At 53.8% G+C, this 18716-nt stretch overlaps 1 protein-coding gene across 4 annotated transcripts in view; it reads right to left on the reverse strand.

Moving 5' to 3' along the window:
- PATJ (PATJ crumbs cell polarity complex component) overlaps nt 1–18716 on the reverse strand; it is a 264895-nt gene that overhangs the window by 83018 nt on the left and 163161 nt on the right. The window lies entirely within an intron of this gene.

The following is an 18716-nucleotide window of genomic DNA, read 5'->3' on the forward strand; positions in this document are numbered from 1 at the left end:
TCGGCCCACACTGCATGCCCCAGTCAGACTGGGGTTCTTTACAAGTGGACACATGTAGTTACAACTCCGTGTGGACCGACAGCATGGGTGGGTGCCAGGAAGCCACCGGCGGTACATAAATATATCCCATTACAGTGCCCAACACAGCGGATGTAACGTCAGCTGTAATGCAGGTGGGCAAAAAATTAATTGGATTACACTGTAGGCGAGGGCCCCAAAAAATTGGTGTACCAACAGTACTAATGTACCTGAGAAAAATTGCCCATGCCCAACCAAGAGGGCAGGTGAAACCCATTAATCGCTTTGGTTAATGTGGCTTAATTTGTAACTAGGCCTGGAGGCAGCCCAGTTAAAATAAAAATTGGTTCAGGTGAAAGTTTCAACGCTTTAATGAGCATTGAAACGTATAAAAATTGTTTAGAAAAATTAGATGAGTGAGCCTTGTGGCCCTAAGAAAAATTGCCCGTTCGGCGTGATTACGTGAGGTTTCAGGAAGAGGAGCAGGAGGAGGAGGAGGAATATTATACACAGATTGATGAAGCTAAAAGGTCCACATTTTTGATGGTGATAGACAACGATGCTTCCATCCGCGGGTGCAGCCTACGTATTGCTTAGGTATCGCTGCTGTCCGCTGGTGGAGAAGAGAAGTCTGGGGAAATCCAGGCTTTGTTCATCTTGATGAGTGTAAGCCTGTCGGCACTGTCGGTTGACAGGCGGGTACGCTTATCCGTGATGATTCCCCCAGCCACACTAAACACCCTCTCTGACAAGACGCTAGCCGCAGGACAAGCAAGCACCTCCAGGGCATACAGCGCGAGTTCAGGCCACGTGTCCAGCTTCGACACCCAGTAGTTGTAGGTGGCAGAGGCGTCAGGGAGGACGGTCGTGCAATCGGCTACGTACTCCCTCACCATCCTTTTACAGTGCTCCCGCCAACTCAGCGTTGACTGGGGAGCGGTGACACAGTCTTGCTGGGGAGCCAGAAAGCTGGCAAAGGCCTTGGAGAGTGTTCCCCTGCCTGTGCTGTACATGCTGCCTGATCTCTGCGCCTCCCCTGCTACCTGGCCTTCGGAACTGCGCCTTCTGCCACTAGCGCTGTCGGATGGGAATGTTACCATCAGTTTGTCCGCCAGGGTCCTGTGGTATAGCATCACTCTCGAACCCCTTTCCTCTTCGGGTATGAGAGTGGAAAGGTTCTCCTTATACCGTGGGTCGAGCAGTGTGTACACCCAGTAATCCGTAGTGGCCAGAATGCGTGTAACGCGAGGGTCACGAGAAAGGCATCCTAACACGAAGTCAGCCATGTGTGCCAGGGTACCTGTACGCAACACATGGCTGTCCTCACTAGGAAGATCACTTTCAGGATCCTCCTCCTCCTCAGGCCATACACCCTGAAAGGATGACAGGTAAGCAGCATGGGTACCCTCAGCAGTGGGCCAAGTTGTCTCTTCCCCCTCCTCCTCATGCTCCTCAACGCGCTGAGATATAGACAGGAGGTTGCTCTGACTATCCAGCGACATACTGTCTTCCCCCGCCTCCGTTTCCGAGTGCAAAGCGGCTGCCTTTATGGTTTGCAGGGAAGTTCTCAAGAGGCATAGCAGAGGAATGGTGACGCTAATGATTGCAGCATCCCCGCTCACCATCTGTGTAGACTCCTGAAAGTTTCCAAGGACCTGGCAGATAGCTGCCAACCAGGCCCACTCTTCTGTAAAGAATTGAGGAGGCTGACTCCCACTGCGCCGCCCATGTTGGAGTTGGTATTCCACTATAGCTCTACGCTGCTCATAGAGCCTGGCCAACATGTGGAGCGTAGAGTTCCACCGTGTGGGCACGTCGCACAGCAGTCGGTGCACTGGCAGATTAAACCGATGTTGCAGGGTCCGCAGGGTGGCAGCGTCCGTCTTGGAGTTGCGGAAATGTGCGCTGACCCGGCGCACCTTTCCGAGCAGGTATGACAAGTGTGGGTAGCTTTTCAGAAAGCGCTGAACCACCAAATTAAAGACATGGGCCAGGCATGGCACGTGCGTGAGGCTGCCGAGCTGCAGAGCCGCCACCAGCTTACGGCCGTTGTCACACACGACCATGCCCGGTTGGAGGCTCAGCGGCGAAAGCCAGCGGTCGGTCTGCTCTGTCAGACCCTGCAGCAGTTCGTGGGCCGTGTGCCTCTTCTCTCCTAAGCTGAGTAGTTTCAGCACGGCTTGCTGACGCTTGCCCACCGCTGTGCTGCCACGCCGCGCGACAGCGACTGCTGGCGACGTGCTGCTACTGCTGACACATCTTGATTGCGAGACAGAGGAGGAGGAGGAGGAGGAGGAGGAGGAGGAGGAGGAGGAGGAGGAGGAGGGTGCTTTAGTGGAGGAAGCATACACCGCCGAAGATACCAGCACCGAGCTGGGGCCCGCAATTCTGGGGGTGGGTAGGACGTGAGCGGTCCCAGGCGCTGACTCGATCCCAGCCTCCACTAAATTCACCCAATGTGCCGTCAGGGAGATATAGTGGCCTTGCCCGCCTGTGCTTGTCCACGTGTCCGTTGTTAAGTGGACCTTGGCAGTAACCGCGTTGGTGAGGGCGCGTACAATGTTGCGGGAGACGTGGTCGTGCAGGGCTGGGACGGCACATCGGGAAAAGTAGTGGCAACTGGGAACCGAGTAGCGCGGAGCCGCCGCCATGATGCTTTTGAAAGCCTCCATTTCCACAAGCCTATACGGCAGCATCTCCAGGCTGATCAATTTTGCAATGTGCACGTTTAACGCTTGAGCGTGCGGGTGCGTGGCGGCGTACTTGCGCTCAAACAGTTGCGCTAGCAACGTCTGGACGGTGCGCTGAGAGACATTGCTGGATGGGGCCGAGGACAGCGGAGGTGAGGGTGTGGGTGCAGGCCAGGAGACGGTAGTGCCTGTGTCCTCAGAGGGGGGTTGGATCTCAGTGGCAGGTTGGGGCACAGGGGGAGAGGCAGTGGTGCAAACCGGAGGCGGTGAACGGCCTTCGTCCCACCTTGTGGGCTGCTTGGCCATCATATGCCTGCGCATGCTGGTGGTGGTGGCTCCCCAACTGATCTTGGCGCGACAAAGGTTGCACACCACTGTTCGTCGGTCGTCAGGCGTCTCTGTGAAAAACTGCCACACCGTAGAGCACCTTGACCTCTGCAGGGTGGCATGGCGCGAGGGGGCGCTTTGGGAAACAGTTGGTGGATTATTCGGTCTGGCCCTGCCTCTACCCCTGGCCACTGCACTGGCTCGGCCTGTGCCCACAGCCTGACTTGGGCCTCCGCGTCCTCGCCCGCGTCCACGTCCTCTAGGCCTACCCCTACCCCTCAGCATGCTGTATTACCAGTAGTGCAGAAACAGAACGCTGTAATTAAATGTGCCACTTATTGGCCTGTGGTTGGAGGCTGACTTCGCTTACGGAACGCACAGCAGAGCCAGGAAAGAATTTTGCGCAAGCCTGCTGTAACACTTAGCTGGCTGCGTATGAATTAGGACAACTACCCCCAGATTTTTTTTCCCAAATGTTTTTGGAAAGGCCCACTGCCTATATACACTAAATATGTCTTCTGTCCCTGCCTCACCACCACTACTGGCCCTGGACTATGTATAATTACTGCAGGACGCAATGCTCTGCACGGCCAATATACAAAAAAAAAAAAATGTGCAACACTGCAAAAAGCAGCCTCCACACTACTGCACACGGTTAGATGTGGCCCTAAGAAGGACCGTTGGGGTTCTTGAAGCCTAAAATACTCCTAACGCTCTCCCTATAGCAGCTCCGGCACCAGCAGCACTGTCCCTGATCTCTGTCAGAATGCATCTGTGGCGAGCCGCGGGAGGGGCCGATTTATATACTCGGGTGACACCTGATCTCTCCAGGCACTCACTGCAGGGGGGTGGTATAGGGCTTGAACGTCGCAGGGGGAAGTTGTAATGCCTTCCCTGTCTTTCTATTGGCCAGAAAAGCGCGCTAACGTCTCAGAGATGAAAGTGAAAGTAACTCGAACATCGCGTGGTACTCGTCACGAGTAACGAGCATCTCGAACACGCTAATACTCGAACGAGTATCAAGCTCGGACGAGTACGTTCGCTCATCTCTACTGGTAACTGTACAGAGTCGAATTACCCCCACCTGCCCACAGATTTTAGCTGGCACCATACTAGGAGAGGTAGACCGCTCGCGCTTGTTCAAAGCCCGTTTTGTTGCTCACTTGCACATCTGTTGTTGGCGTCCGTGGCCGAATTTTCAGAATCGCCGACGCAATGTCAGGCACTGCGGGAAGCGAATCTTCACCCATGTCTTTGCATGGACCCCTTCTACAGATGCCAGGAGTCAAACTGAGCTGTGCCCAAACTACTTGCAAGTATTCTTAAAGGGGCTTTCCAAGTTTTTTAATGCTGGTCACACAGAAAAACCACAAAAGTGCCTATACTCGCCACTACTCCGATTGCCCAACCGGCGCTCTGTTGACAGGCTGCAGTCAGCCTGTTGGCGGGATGTCAGCTGCCGAGTTACGGGAACAGTGTAGCTTGCTGTTCTGCGCTTTTGTCCTACCTCCACCGATTTCCAAGCCACTTATGGAAACAGCATAGTGAAGCCCGGATTGCTGGGACAGGAAGGTGACATTTAGGGTTTTTTTTTATTAAATCGCCCTGAAGTGATGTTTCTCCCTGGGAGGTAGACCGCATTTACTGTACATCTGTTACGGTGGGAATGCAATCAATATTGATACACCTTTCCACCCCCAAAAAGGTTCCCTTTAATGGCGTATCATAAAGCGCGTGGGAGCGTACGAGGACTGCAGCTAGCGGGATATGTAAATGTATATAAGCAGAGCCGTTATTCTGCACTTCCATTAATTTTAGGAGCCGACCGTGCCTGGCGACTGCAGCAGATAAAGCCTGGAGGATTTCATTACATCCAACTCATGAGCACGCAGGCAAGTGAAGGAAATTAAAACCCAACTTTATGGGGATTCTGTGAACCAGATGCGATAAGAGTGGAGGTTCCAGCTCTTATTACTTAACACTAACAGAACCACAAAAAGGTGTCGCCCGTTACGAAGAACGCTCCGAGATCCCCATCTGTGAGTCCTGTAACTACAGTACTAAATACTACTACTCCGCCATTTCTGGGGAAGTGGAGTGGTAATTAATAGGACTGCCCCAATTCTATCTATAGATAAAGTGATTCAAGTTTGATTTGGTGGGGATCTCAATGCTAAGACCCCCACCAATCTCGAGAACGGCGGTCCCTTGACCCACTCTGCTCACCGGCAGTGACATGGAGACTGGAGGGAGCTGCGATCGAATATGCATGGTGCCACTCCTTTATTTACAATGGGGCCAAGTGAAATAGCCAAGTACCAGCGCTCTGCTAACTCCAGCAGTCCCATTAACGATTAAATGAATGGAGTGGCACGCCACATGCGCGACTGCCCTGCCATTCAATCTCATCCTACTGTGTGTAAGGGCCGGGAATGCTGTAAGGGGTCTACTGTAAGAGGGGTGAGCAGAGCTTTAGGCTCCAGATAAGAGAACTGAAAGCAGCAACAGTGTGTGTGAGAAGCAGGGTACAGATCTTTAAAGTGGCGGAGGCCAGCTGCCACAAGACAAAATTAGTGGCAGTTTCCTTATGCTGGGGAACAGCCAGTAGAGCCGCGACCAAAAGGCCATGATGACCCGGGGCTAAAGAAACGGTTGTATGGAGTACCAGCCAGATCACCCTGCTGCGCACGGGAGGAGAGGGAGTCTCCCTCCATGTAGCTTCCAGACACTGAGGTACCGTTGTTGAAGATGGTGTGCCTCCGGGCCATAAGTAGGGAAGTCCGAGCACAAGACCAGGATGGAGAGGCCCATACTCTATGAAACGGATGCTGGCAAGGCTTGTAAGAGCATTTGTTCTCCCAGGACTGATAGGTGCGAAATCCACGGCCATGCCAGGGAGTCGTAAGACTTTTTAGGATGCTTGAAAGTAGATATCTGTAGTATATGAAGTGAACTTTGGCACCATAGTTTAGTAAGTTTATGCAAGACCTTGCAGAGTTCATCATTGCTGCAATGTTATAATGAATGTTCATGACGTATAATGGTGCAGCAAGGCACTTGAGGCATGGCGGCAGTTTGGATCTAGGATCATATGAGAGGATGTCTAGGACACCGGTGTATTCTGTGTGTTAATGGAGCAGCTCCATTAGAGGTCTACAGATGAAGAAGCTCAGCATAATAGTAGACGGTGCTGTATTTTAATTATGCGGGGTTGGGGCAATAATTAGAGAAGGTGTATAATGCATGTGCTTTGCTGCAGCCACCTACATGAGATGGAGGAGTTGATATATATGGTATATAGCGAACATTGGTAATGGTGATTCGGGTTTGCATAAACGCTTACTGTTGCTTTAAGAACAATACTGATAGACATTGCATCATAACATCAAGTATATATGAAAAAATAAAAAGTAACATTTTAGGAAATAAATCTTTTAGATCACATTTTATTAAAAAATGGTATTGACAGCCTTCCCCATGTGGGATAAATATCACAATATTTTAATACATCCAACTTTAACATACATGGCAATACCAAATCTGTTTAATTGTTTACATTGTTTTATGGGTAAAATGAGTAAAAGTTGTTTAACTTAATAATTTTTAACGGTTAAAAAAAAAATTTATTTTTTTTAAATTTTTTTTTTTACACACCTTAATGTAGCCTGCACAAGGGACTTGAACTTGCGATTCTTTGATGGCTTGAACGATATGCTGTAATACTTCACTATTGCAGTATATAGCAATTTTTGAGGTTGCCTACCAGGCCCTGCCATGGGCAAGCTTGATAGGCATCTATGCATGGCAGCCCTGGGAGCCTTCAGTAGGCTCCAGGCTGCCATGCTAGGCTCATCAGCACCCCTTCGATCACGTTGAGGGTGTGTTGATGGGGAGCTGTGTCCACCCTCTTACTGACTGTTTAGATGCCACAGTCAAAGCTAACCACCTGTCTAAACAGTTAACGGTCGTGATCAGAGCTAACTTATCGTGGCAGTTACCAGGGACTGTCGAAAATCCGCTAGTTATGGAGCGGACTTCGTTCCTGAGCCCGCTGTATACACACTCCATGGCCGCCCAAAGTAAATTTACTGTCGGTTGTCTTGAAAGGGTTAAAGCGCTGGACACCCAACTTTCCTAGTGTGCTGAATGGTTAATGTGCGCAGGTGTGAAGATTTACACTTTGTGATTAAATCCCGCAGCAGATTGTGTAATAACGTCAGTCGTGCCCGACAATTGCCGAAACATATCATCTTTGACCAGACATGAAAGGGATGATGGAGAACGGCGGGGGGGATGATTTCATGGCTGACAAAACACTGCTGCGATCAAACACGGCCGACAGTGAATCATATTGTGACCAAAGACTGTAAAATTAGCATCAGAGGCCGCGCAGCCCGAAGAGCAGACGGCAGCGGGATGAATGCCAATTTACAGTTGGTTATGTTGTAAACAAAGCGCTTCCGCATGAGCGAGCGGGCGCTCCGGCCGACTACAGGAGACTCCAAACCGTCTTTATTAAGTGGGTTATTTTATATGCAACTTAAAAGGGGTTTTCGCAATAAAGACTTTTATATTCCATCCACAGGATTGGAGATATTTGTGTGATGGTTGGGAAGTCCAGCGATCCAAAGATCTGCACACCTCAAATATTCCCTGTGCGAGAAGCGATTGTGCCCAGATATAACCTAGGGTTTGCCACCTTTGGTCAATATACAAGGCGGAGGGGTTTAGATGCATGGCTTATCCTGAATTATGTTTTTACTTCCATTATTTTAGTGGCCCCAACTAGTAAATGTGCCCCAATCAGTGGCCCCAATAGTAACAGTGCCACCAGTTTTGGCCTATAGTAGTGGGACCAATATTAACTGTGGCCGCTATGAGAACAGTGCTCTCAGTAGTGGCCCCAATAGTAATAATACTCCCAGTTGTGGGCCCTCTCTGTGCCCTCTACATCCTGAACCTGCAGCTGGTCGAGCAGCAGCCCCACAGCATCTAGTAGGTCACTCACTCTCTCTTTAGCTCCCGTCTGGCCACCATAATCAGAGCTATGACCCATGACCTCTCCTCCCAGTGTCTGCAATGCATACAGGAGGTGCAGGAACTCAGTTGCAGGGAGCAGGGGTCACAGTTCTGATTACGGCGGCCTAGTGGGAGCTAAACCGAGAGAGCGCGCGAATGACATACAAGATACTGTGGGGTTGCTGCCCGACCAGAGATGCCCTCAGCTGACAATTTTTATTTTACTGGCCATTAATATAGCTGGTAAAAATAAATACCAGCACTGGCCTTGGGGCTTAATTACTGGGCCAGCATGTAACTAATTGCAACCTCCATTCACAGAGGGAGATCAATCTTCCTCCGTCCCTCAAGAAGGGAACGAAGTAGCGGTCAGGCATGTGGACCACCAAGCCATTCATGTGGCCCATTTAAGGTGCGCAGATCTTGAGATTGCAGTGGGATCGTGGAGCATTTCCCATTGTTTTCAATGGGGAGACGTGGTGGTGCCGCCGCATGGCCGATTGAAAACAATAGGTGATGCCATGGCACACCCAAAGATAGGACATGCTGCAATTTGTTTACCGCATGCCTTCATTCAAAAGAATGGGGTTCATATCTGTGCGCTCAACAACGCACAAATCTTGCACGATTTTCTGGGCTGTGTGATAACGGCCCAAGAGGCCAATTAGGGATCTTTCTCACAGATGACGCTATCATCCATTGCCTTCCCTCATCCTTAGTTCTTCCAAATGGCAAGGTTAAGCAGAGAGCGCCTCGTCAACAACCGGGAAATGCCGGGATTGGTAAATGTCCACCATGATGCTTTATTCTCCTTTTACACAGAAAGCTACAGTCTATATTTTTTGGTTTTATGTCCGGGTACAGCATTATGGGAGCTCCGATAACAGCGGCAGTCTGGAGGGCCACATGACTGCGGAGCGCAGACACGGAGGGACCGCTACAATTCATATTTAACTTTGGGTGTGAATGGAGAAGACCCGAGGCTCTAAGGGCCGTTCATTCGGGTTGTGTGCTTCTGTAAGAGGTTCGGGTTCATCAGTTTACTGCAAGAGTTTATGTTAATCTTGTTAATTATACAGGTGATCCAGGAACACACAGAAGCCGCTCTGAGGCAGGTGCGATGTTGAGTGGTGCATTTTGCTTGCATCAGAGGAAGCAGGATATGACTGGCTGATACTGATACTATTGTTTCAGCTGTATCCCACTCCCTGATGACAGGCTGGGTATGAAGAACACAGCGGTCCAGCTCTGCTCTCCATATCCCACTCGGAGCGCTCGGCTGTATAACAGCCAGGCGCACCGAGCAGAAAACATCTGGATGCAGAAGACAAGCGAGGACACCCCACTTGTCTTCTGCATCCTCCGCTCAGAGTGTCCAGCTGTACCAAGGGCTACAAGACCAGAGTCCATAGACCTTGGAATGGAGATAACCATTGGGGTAAAGCTTCCTACCGGTACCGCTTTTTTATGGAAAAATAGTATGTAACATAGTATGCTAGGCTGAAAAAAATCAAATGTCCATCCAGTTCAGCCTGTTTTACAGTCCCCACCCCCTTCTCCTTGTTGATCCAGAGGAAGGCATAGAAAAAAACCCAAGGGAGGCAGAAGTCAATTTGCCCCACCCTGGGGGAAAAAAATTCCTTCCCCTCTCTATGACGACAGTCAAAATAATCCGAGGATCAACACTCTTCACTGTGTGGTTTACACATGTAAAATAATCAGTCACTCTATGTCCTACTTTGGTCCATATGACGAACCAAAATCAACCATTAAAACCTATGGGGTCACGTAAAAACGCAGCAAATACACGGACGCCCTAAAAGGAAATTCAGTCACTTCTTTGTGGCCTTTTCCTTTAACGCGATTTCCAATTGAGCTACAGAAGAAGAAAAATATAGAAAGCAGGGATGAGAATGCGGGCAGGAAAAGCCAACATGTTCTGACCTGAGAACAAGCGAGACCTCAAATTACTCCGGCATGCTCAGTCCGTTCTAATAATTTCCCCGTCACCAAACCTCCCTGAGACAATTACAAGGAGAGCGGGTTCAGCTCCTTCATCATCTCTCCTGCAGGCTGAAATCTATTGATCTAATTAGAATACTAATGTCCGAGACCAAGGAGAGGAAAAGGCATTTAATCTGACAACTGTCCAGTGCGATTCCAGAGTATCTGACACATCGCCTATAATCTACTGCCCTCTCCAATGACATTTAGTGAACCTACAGCCATGTAATCAGGAGCTGCGCAAGTAGCTAGTCCTTAATACAATATAGCTGACAATGTTAAAGGGAATCGGTCAGCTCGGTCATAGTGCCCCAACTGCAGGCATCATCTTATGGAGTCGGAGGAGCGGAGCGATATATAGTTTTATGGTGAAAGTCAGTAGAATTTGTGTTTTATTCATTTCAAGCTCTGCTAATTCTGAGCTGAACCGTCCAATGGGCGGAGCTATCAGTGATTGACAGCTATCTGGGTATGACTGTACAGAACAGGGAAGGCTGTCAATCACGGAATGCTCCGCCCACTGGACTCTTCAGCTCAGAATGTGTAAAGATATAAATGAATAAAATAGAAGTTATACTAAAACTTTCCCCATAAAACTATACATCGATCTGCTCAGCTCATCTAGCTCTATAACATTAGGCCTGCAGTTTGGACAGCATGTTCCAGCTGAGAAATTCCCTTTAAGGTGGGTTTACACCGGATAACTATCATTTTGCTAGTCCCTGGAAATAGTCCCTATAGCTAATCATAATAAATCTGTCTCTGCTTGAAGCCATGTCTTCCTTGCCCTATTGCAATAGGTTTATCCATGAACTGTTAATTACACAATTTCCCAATATAGGAGTAAAGGCCCTTTTACACGCAATGATTTTCGCTTAAACAACCAAATGACTGACCAGATTGATGACTTTTTTGCATACAATTGCCATACAGATAAAGGCTTGAAATCATCGCCATTTCCTTCATTAGCTAAAGTAAAACTAGAACTAGTTGTTTGCTCAGGTGGGTGTGTGTTTATGCGAGGGATTGTCTGTCTTCTCTAGACACAATAAACGTACTCATTATGTATGCAAGGCAAACACACTGAGCACACCATTTACTCACCTCAAGTTGTCAAGCCGCTCAAAATACTGAACAATTTCCATTCAAAAGGAGCGAATTTTGAACTGCCCGGTGACTATTTTTTATGCCAGCTAAAAACCAGTGCTAAAACAAGTGAACGAATAGTGCATGAATGCTTGCATTTACATGTAACGATTATTTATCGTGCACTTTCAGCCGTTTGAACGAATTTTGAGTGATAACCGTTGCATGTAAATGGGCCTTAAGATCACCAAAATTGGCATTCTCAGCAGCTCCATAACTATCCTACACCATTATAATAACTTCTAAGTCTAGACCAGGCCTGCACAACATGTGGCCCACAATTAGCCTGGCAGGGGATTTTTGGCAGACCACAACATAACTATGATTTCAAGAGGCTGGTCGCTAGACTCTTAACATCATAGTCCTGTCACAGTCATATCACGCTAGTGGGAAAAGTTACCGGGCAAAGGACCTTCAGTAAAGGTCACATGACTGTCATTCAACTCAGGGAAGCCCCTTTAGGCACCAAGAGCAATGGTGCAAGCAGCAGTGGCGGAAGAATCTTTATAAGTGGCCTAAAAGGGCAGAATATATTATATATATAATTTATATATAATTTATAAATCTCTCTCTATCATCTCCTGATGGCTTGTGATCTTACAGTTACAACAGCATAGAATGGATTTTAGCTGCTAACTTACAAAGTGAGCCACTAGAAGCCTATCAGGTTTGCAGATATAATTCTTTTTTTTTTTCCCAAACAAATCTTATTGAAAATTTTTTGGATTCATTACAAACAAAATCCATTAAGGAAGGTAGACAAAGGTACAGGTATTGACAGTGTTCTGTACAACATTACTCACAGAGTTATACCAGAGTCTCAGCGCCTCAACGGGTGACATACACAAAACTGCATATAGATTGGGTCAGCTCCGCCCATGGGGTGGCCCACGGAGCGGGCTAAACCCTGAGCATAATAGAAACAACCGAAAGTGAAGACAAGACAGACTGGGGGGGGGGGGGGGAGGAAGGGTGAAGGAAACTGGTGGGGGGGGGGGGGGGGATGATATGCTATATTGCCCAAGGTGGGGTGAGAGCGCCTCCTAGCTGTGTCCGGGAGATGCTCTGACACTGGCCCCGTCTGCGATTGTGAATGCGATACGGGCTCGGGCTCCGGGTTTGCCTCAATGACCCCCGGAGGAGGGTTTCAACATCACGCTTCTGTTTGCCTACTGAGAAGGGAGGCACATCATCTACAGGTTTGACCAATTTCGTCTCTGATTGATCTCCAAGGGCTCCAGATTTTTAAGAAAGTATCATGATATAATTCTTGGCCCTCTACATACTGCCAAGTTGTGCAGGCCTGGCCTACACTAAAACTAGGACTGCAACGTAAATAAAAGCGATTGTCTAGAGGGGCAAAATCCTTACCTGGACCTGCGGTGTCAGGACCTCTACGTCCGACACAAGGTCACATGGTATGGCCCCTCATTCTGACCATCATGCCATCGCAAGGAGCTGGCTGTTCTGCTCATTTTAATAACCTAGCCAGTCCCCTTAATTATTAAGAAAAAACAAAACAGCCCCCCTGCAGGTCCAGGTAGGGATACCTCACTGGACAACCTCTTTAAGGCCAATGTGAAAGAAAAGCTGAAGTGTAAAGCATAGAGGATCTCAAAGCAGCAGCTTCTGATGGAGCAGGGGTGGATTATACATTACCTTGGATGCGAGAAGGCAATATAGTTAAAGGGGTTGTCCAGCTCTAACTAACTGATAACCTATCTTCATGATTGGTCATTAAAGGGGTTTTCTGGGTTATTTTACACCATTTTGGGCACCTTGTAAAAATAAATAAATAAATGTGGGTACTGCAGCGCTTTTAAGCAGGATCATAGCGAACGGTGGTTGGGGAGCATCATGGCAGCGGGAGGCAAGTACTGTGTTTATTTATTACAGTACATCCCCCCCCCCCCCCAATTGCTCAAAAAACGGCCTTGATAGCAGATCGGGGGGGGGGGGGGGGGGGGGGTCACTGCCCATCTATTCACCGAAAGCAGAGTTCTGTACACATTGTGGTGAACTGGCATGGTACAGCAAGGACAGCCCCCATTGCTGTGCCTGCAATACCATGCCAGGCCACTGCGGTGTGTATGGAGCTGTGCACTTCCGGCACACGGAGGCTTTGGTGAATCAGACCCCTGTCGATCAACTATTGATGACATATTCTGAAAATAGTTCATTAATAGTTTAGAGCTGAAAATCCCCTTTAACCCTTTCTGTGCCTCTATAGACTATAAAGCTGGAGTCTTTGATTAAAGCCATTCTCAAATAAAAGGAAAGCTGCAGTGTAAAGCCGGGTGGAAGGACAAGGGAACAGTGTGATGAGAAAGGAGGTGAAATACTGACTACCTGAACCTATACCAGGAAATCCGCTTTACGAAGCATTTACCCATGAAGGAGCAGTCCGGCCGGGCCGAGGGGCGGCCGCTCCCCGGGACGTCTTATAGAGTTATCATCAGCCTGTCGTGTAATCATTTCCCTCTCTAGCACGGAACGTCTTCACAGGGTTGTTACAAAGGAAACTCGTCTCAGATATGCAAATCTTCTGCTGACTAAGGCGCTTACTTAAATGCTAAATTAGGTCTTTTGATCTCTCGCAGCAAGACGTCCCAATATTAAATCTCGGCGCGCGATACAGATAAACTTCTTACGGAAAGAGAGAGTTTATTAGATTCTTAAACAAGAACTTTTCATTTTTTTTCTCCCATCAAGTAATTTTGGCGTTAATGGAATTAACAGTTTACAGGGAGATCCTTAGTGGGGCTTTTGATCCGCTAAATCGCAAAGCGGCCATTAAAACAGGATAAGAGCGCCATTTTATAACATAATGATGTGTTCACAGAGAAGTAAACGGGACAAGATTTAGAGGGGCAGATCCACAGAGACAGTAACGATAACGATGCTACGAGGGGGATGTAATTATATTATGTTTAGGGACATCGCTCCGCTGGGGTGGGGGTGCCGGAGGCGCCTGCGGATCACAGTAGAGGGGGGCAGGAGGCGCCTGCGGATCACAGTAGGGGGGGGCAGGAGGCGCCTGCGGATCACAGTAGGGGGGGGCAGGAGGCGCCTGCGGATCACAGTAGGGGGGGGCAGGAGGCGCCTGCGGATCACAGTAGGGGGGGGCAGGAGGCGCCTGCGGATCACAGTAGGGGGGGGCAGGAGGCGCCTGCGGATCACAGTAGGGGGGGGCAGGAGGCGCCTGCGGATCACAGTAGGGGGGGGGCAGGAGGCGCCTGCGGATCACAGTAGGGGGGGGGGGCAGGAGGCGCCTGCGGATCACAGTAGGAGGGGGGCAGGAGGCGCCTGCGGATCACAGTAGGGGGAGGGGGGGCAGGAGGCGCCTGCGGATCACAGTAGGGGGGGCAGGAGGCGCCTGCGGATCACAGTAGGGGGGGCAGGAGGCGCCTGCGGATCACAGTGGGGGGGGGGCAGGAGGCGCCTGCGGATCACAGTAGGGGGGGGGCAGGAGGCGCCTGCGGATCACAGTAGGGGGGGGGCAGGAGGCGCCTGCGGAGCACAGTAGGGGGGGGGCAGGAGGCGCCTGCGGATCACAGTAGGGGGGGGGCAGGAGGCGCCTGCGGATCACAGTAGGGGGGGGCAGGAGGCGCCTGCGGATCACAGTAGGGGGGGGCAGGAGGCGCCTGCGGATCACAGTAGGGGGGGGGCAGGAGGCGCCTGCGGATCACAGTAGGGGGGAGGGCAGGAGGCGCCTGCGGATCACAGTAGGGGGGGGGCAGGAGGCGCCTGCGGATCACAGTAGGGGGGGGCAGGAGGCGCCTGCGGATCACAGTAGGGGGGGGCAGGAGGCGCCTGCGGATCACAGTAGGGGGGGGGGGCAGGAGGCGCCTGCGGATCACAGTAGGGGGGGGCAGGAGGCGCCTGCGGATCACAGTAGGGGGGGGCAGGAGGCGCCTGCGGATCACAGTAGGGGGGGCAGGAGGCGCCTGCGGATCACAGTAGGGGGGGCAGGAGGCGCCTGCGGATCACAGTAGGGGGGGGCAGGAGGCGTCTGCGGATCACAGTAGGGGGGGGCAGGAGTCGCCTGCGGATCACAGTAGGGGGGGGCAGGAGTCGCCTGCGGATCACAGTAGGGGGGGGCAGGAGGCGCCTGCGGATCACAGTTGGGGGGGGGCAGGAGGCGCCTGCGGATCACAGTTGGGGGGGGGGGGCAGGAGGCGCCTGCGGATCACAGTAGGGGGGGGGCAGGAGGCGCCTGCGGATCACAGTAGGGGGGGGGGGGGCAGGAGGCGCCTGCGGATCACAGTAGGGGGGGGGGGCAGGAGGCGCCTGCGGATCACAGTAGGGGGGGGCAGGAGGCGCCTGCGGATCACAGTAGGGGGGGGGGGGGGCAGGAGGCGCCTGCGGATCACAGTAGGGGGGGGGGCAGGAGGCGCCTGCGGATCACAGTAGGGGGGGGGGCAGGAGGCGCCTGCGGATCACAGTAGGGGGGGGGGCAGGAGGCGCCTGCGGATCACAGTAGGGGGGGGGCAGGAGGCGCCTGCGGATCACAGTAGGGGGGGGCAGGAGGCGCCTGCGGATCACAGTAGGGGGGGGCAGGAGGCGCCTGCGGATCACAGTAGGGGGGGGCAGGAGGCGCCTGCGGATCACAGTAGGGGGGGGCAGGAGGCGCCTGCGGATCACAGTAGGGGGGGGGCAGGAGGCGCCTGCGGATCACAGTAGGGGGGGGGCAGGAGGCGCCTGCGGATCACAGTAGGGGGGAGGGCAGGAGGCGCCTGCGGATCACAGTAGGGGGGGGGGCAGGAGGCGCCTGCGGATCACAGTAGGGGGGGGCAGGAGGCGCCTGCGGATCACAGTAGGGGGGGGGGGCAGGAGGCGCCTGCGGATCACAGTAGGGGGGGGGCAGGAGGCGCCTGCGGATCACAGTAGGGGGGGCAGGAGGCGCCTGCGGATCACAGTAGGGGGGGCAGGAGGCGCCTGCGGATCACAGTAGGGGGGGCAGGAGGCGCCTGCGGATCACAGTAGGGGGGGCAGGAGGCGCCTGCGGATCACAGTAGGGGGGGCAGGAGGCGTCTGCGGATCACAGTAGGGGGGGCAGGAGGCGTCTGCGGATCACAGTAGGGGGGGCAGGAGTCGCCTGCGGATCACAGTAGGGGGGGCAGGAGTCGCCTGCGGATCACAGTAGGGGGGGGCAGGAGGCGCCTGCGGATCACAGTTGGGGGGGGGGGGCAGGAGGCACCTGCGGATCACAGTTGGGGGGGGGGCAGGAGGCGCCTGCGGATCACAGTAGGGGGGGGCAGGAGGCGCCTGCGGATCACAGTAGGGGGGGGGGGCAGGAGGCGCCTGCGGATCACAGTAGGGGGGGGGGGGCAGGAGGCGCCTGCGGATCACAGTAGGGGGGGGCAGGAGGCGCCTGCGGATCACAGTAGGGGGGGGCAGGAGGCGCCTGCGGATCACAGTAGGTGGGGGGGGCAGGAGGCGCCTGCGGATCACAGTAGGGGGGGGCAGGAGGCGCCTGCGGATCACAGTAGGGGGGGGGGGGGCAGGAGGCGCCTGCGGATCACAGTAGGGGGGGGGGGCAGGAGGCGCCTGCGGATCACAGTAGGGGGGGCAGGAGGCGCCTGCGGATCACAGTAGGGGGGGGGGGCAGGAGGCGCCTGCGGATCACAGTAGGGGGGGGCAGGAGGCGCCTGCGGATCACAGTAGGGGGGGCAGGAGGCGCCTGCGGATCACAGTAGGGGGGGGCAGGAGGCGCCTGCGGATCACAGTAGGGGGGGCAGGAGGCGCCTGCGGATCACAGTAGGGGGGGGCAGGAGGCGCCTGCGGATCACAGTAGGGGGGGGCAGGAGGCGCCTGCGGATCACAGTAGGGGGGGGCAGGAGGCGCCTGCGGATCACAGTAGGGGGGGGGCAGGAGGCGCCTGCGGATCACAGTAGGGGGGGGGGCAGGAGGCGCCTGCGGATCACAGTAGGGGGGGGCAGGAGGCGCCTGCGGATCACAGTAGGGGGGGGCAGGAGGCGCCTGCGGATCACAGTAGGGGGGGGGCAGGAGGCGCCTGCGGATCACAGTAGGGGGGGGGGGGCAGGAGGCGCCTGCGGATCACAGTAGGGGGGGGGGGCAGGAGGCGCCTGCGGATCACAGTAGGGGGGGGGGGCAGGAGGCGCCTGCGGATCACAGTAGGGGGGGGGGGCAGGAGGCGCCTGCGGATCACAGTAGGGGGGGGGGCAGGAGGCGCCTGCGGATCACAGTAGGGGGGGGCAGGAGGCGCCTGCGGATCACAGTAGGGGGGGGCAGGAGGCGCCTGCGGATTACGGTAAAATGAAGCAGTTTTTAGATGATGGCCACTTCAGCTTCACTCCTGGTGATTTGATTGCATGAAGCTTTAAATGCCCTTTTCTACGGGTCAATCACACATCAATCAACAATGTAACAATTTGATCCGCGCTAATTTAAAGGGCTTTCATAGAGCAATGCAAACTGTAAGGGAGACAAACCATCATTAGAAAATAATTATTCATCCCCAATACACTCATCATCTTTGCTGCACGGCGGGTAAAGGCGCTGGACATCGGTGAGTAGTAGATCAAAGCCAGCAAATACTTGAAACAGATCCGACATATGACTGAGCCCCAGGGCCTGCTGGACCAAACCAGTGAGCACCAAGGATTGATGCGTCATCATATGATTGGACACCAGACTGCTGTACATGGCATGGGTGGGACATGAGGAACTAGTGCATGAAACCAGTGGACACCATGGATTGCTGCCGACACCACCGGATACTGGAACAGCCGCAACAAATCACATTTCAGCTGTCAGTTTTTAAATGAAGACGGATGGTTTGCCTCCCCCTCTGACACCAGCCCCCTCCCCCTCCCGGACACCTCCGACGACAGCCCCCCTCCCCCTCCCCCTCCGACGACAGCCCCCCTCCCCCTCCCCCTCCGACGACAGCCCCCCTCCCCCTCCGACGACAGCCCCCCTCCCCCTCCGACGACAGCCCCCCTCCCCCTCCGACGACAGCCCCCCTCCCCCTCCGACGACAGCCCCCTCCCCCTCCGACGACAGCCCCCTCCCCGACACCTCCGACGACAGCCCCCTCCCCCTCCCCGACACCAGCCCCCTCCCCCTCCCCACCAGCCCCCTCCCCGACACCAGCCCCCTCCCCGACACCAGCCCCCCTCCCCGACACCAGCCCCCTCCCCCTCCCCGACACCAGCCCCCTCCCCCTCCCCGACACCAGCCCCCTCCCCCTGCCCGACACCAGCCCCCTCCCCCTGCCCGACACCAGCCCCCTCCCCCTGCCCGACACCAGCCCCCTCCCCCTGCCCGACACCAGCCCCCTCCCCCTGCCCGACACCAGCCCCCTCCCCCTGCCCGACACCAGCCCCCCTCCCCCTGCCCGACACCAGCCCCCTCTCCCTGCCCGACACCAGCCCCCTCTCCCTGCCCGACACCAGCCCCCTCTCCCTCCCCGACACCAGCCCCCTCTCCCTCCCCGACACCAGCCCCCTCCCCCTCCCCGACACCAGCCCCCTCCCCGACACCTCC

The sequence above is a fragment of the Eleutherodactylus coqui genome, chromosome 3, assembly GCF_035609145.1.
Source record: "Eleutherodactylus coqui strain aEleCoq1 chromosome 3, aEleCoq1.hap1, whole genome shotgun sequence".
Taxonomy (NCBI): domain Eukaryota; kingdom Metazoa; phylum Chordata; class Amphibia; order Anura; family Eleutherodactylidae; genus Eleutherodactylus; species Eleutherodactylus coqui.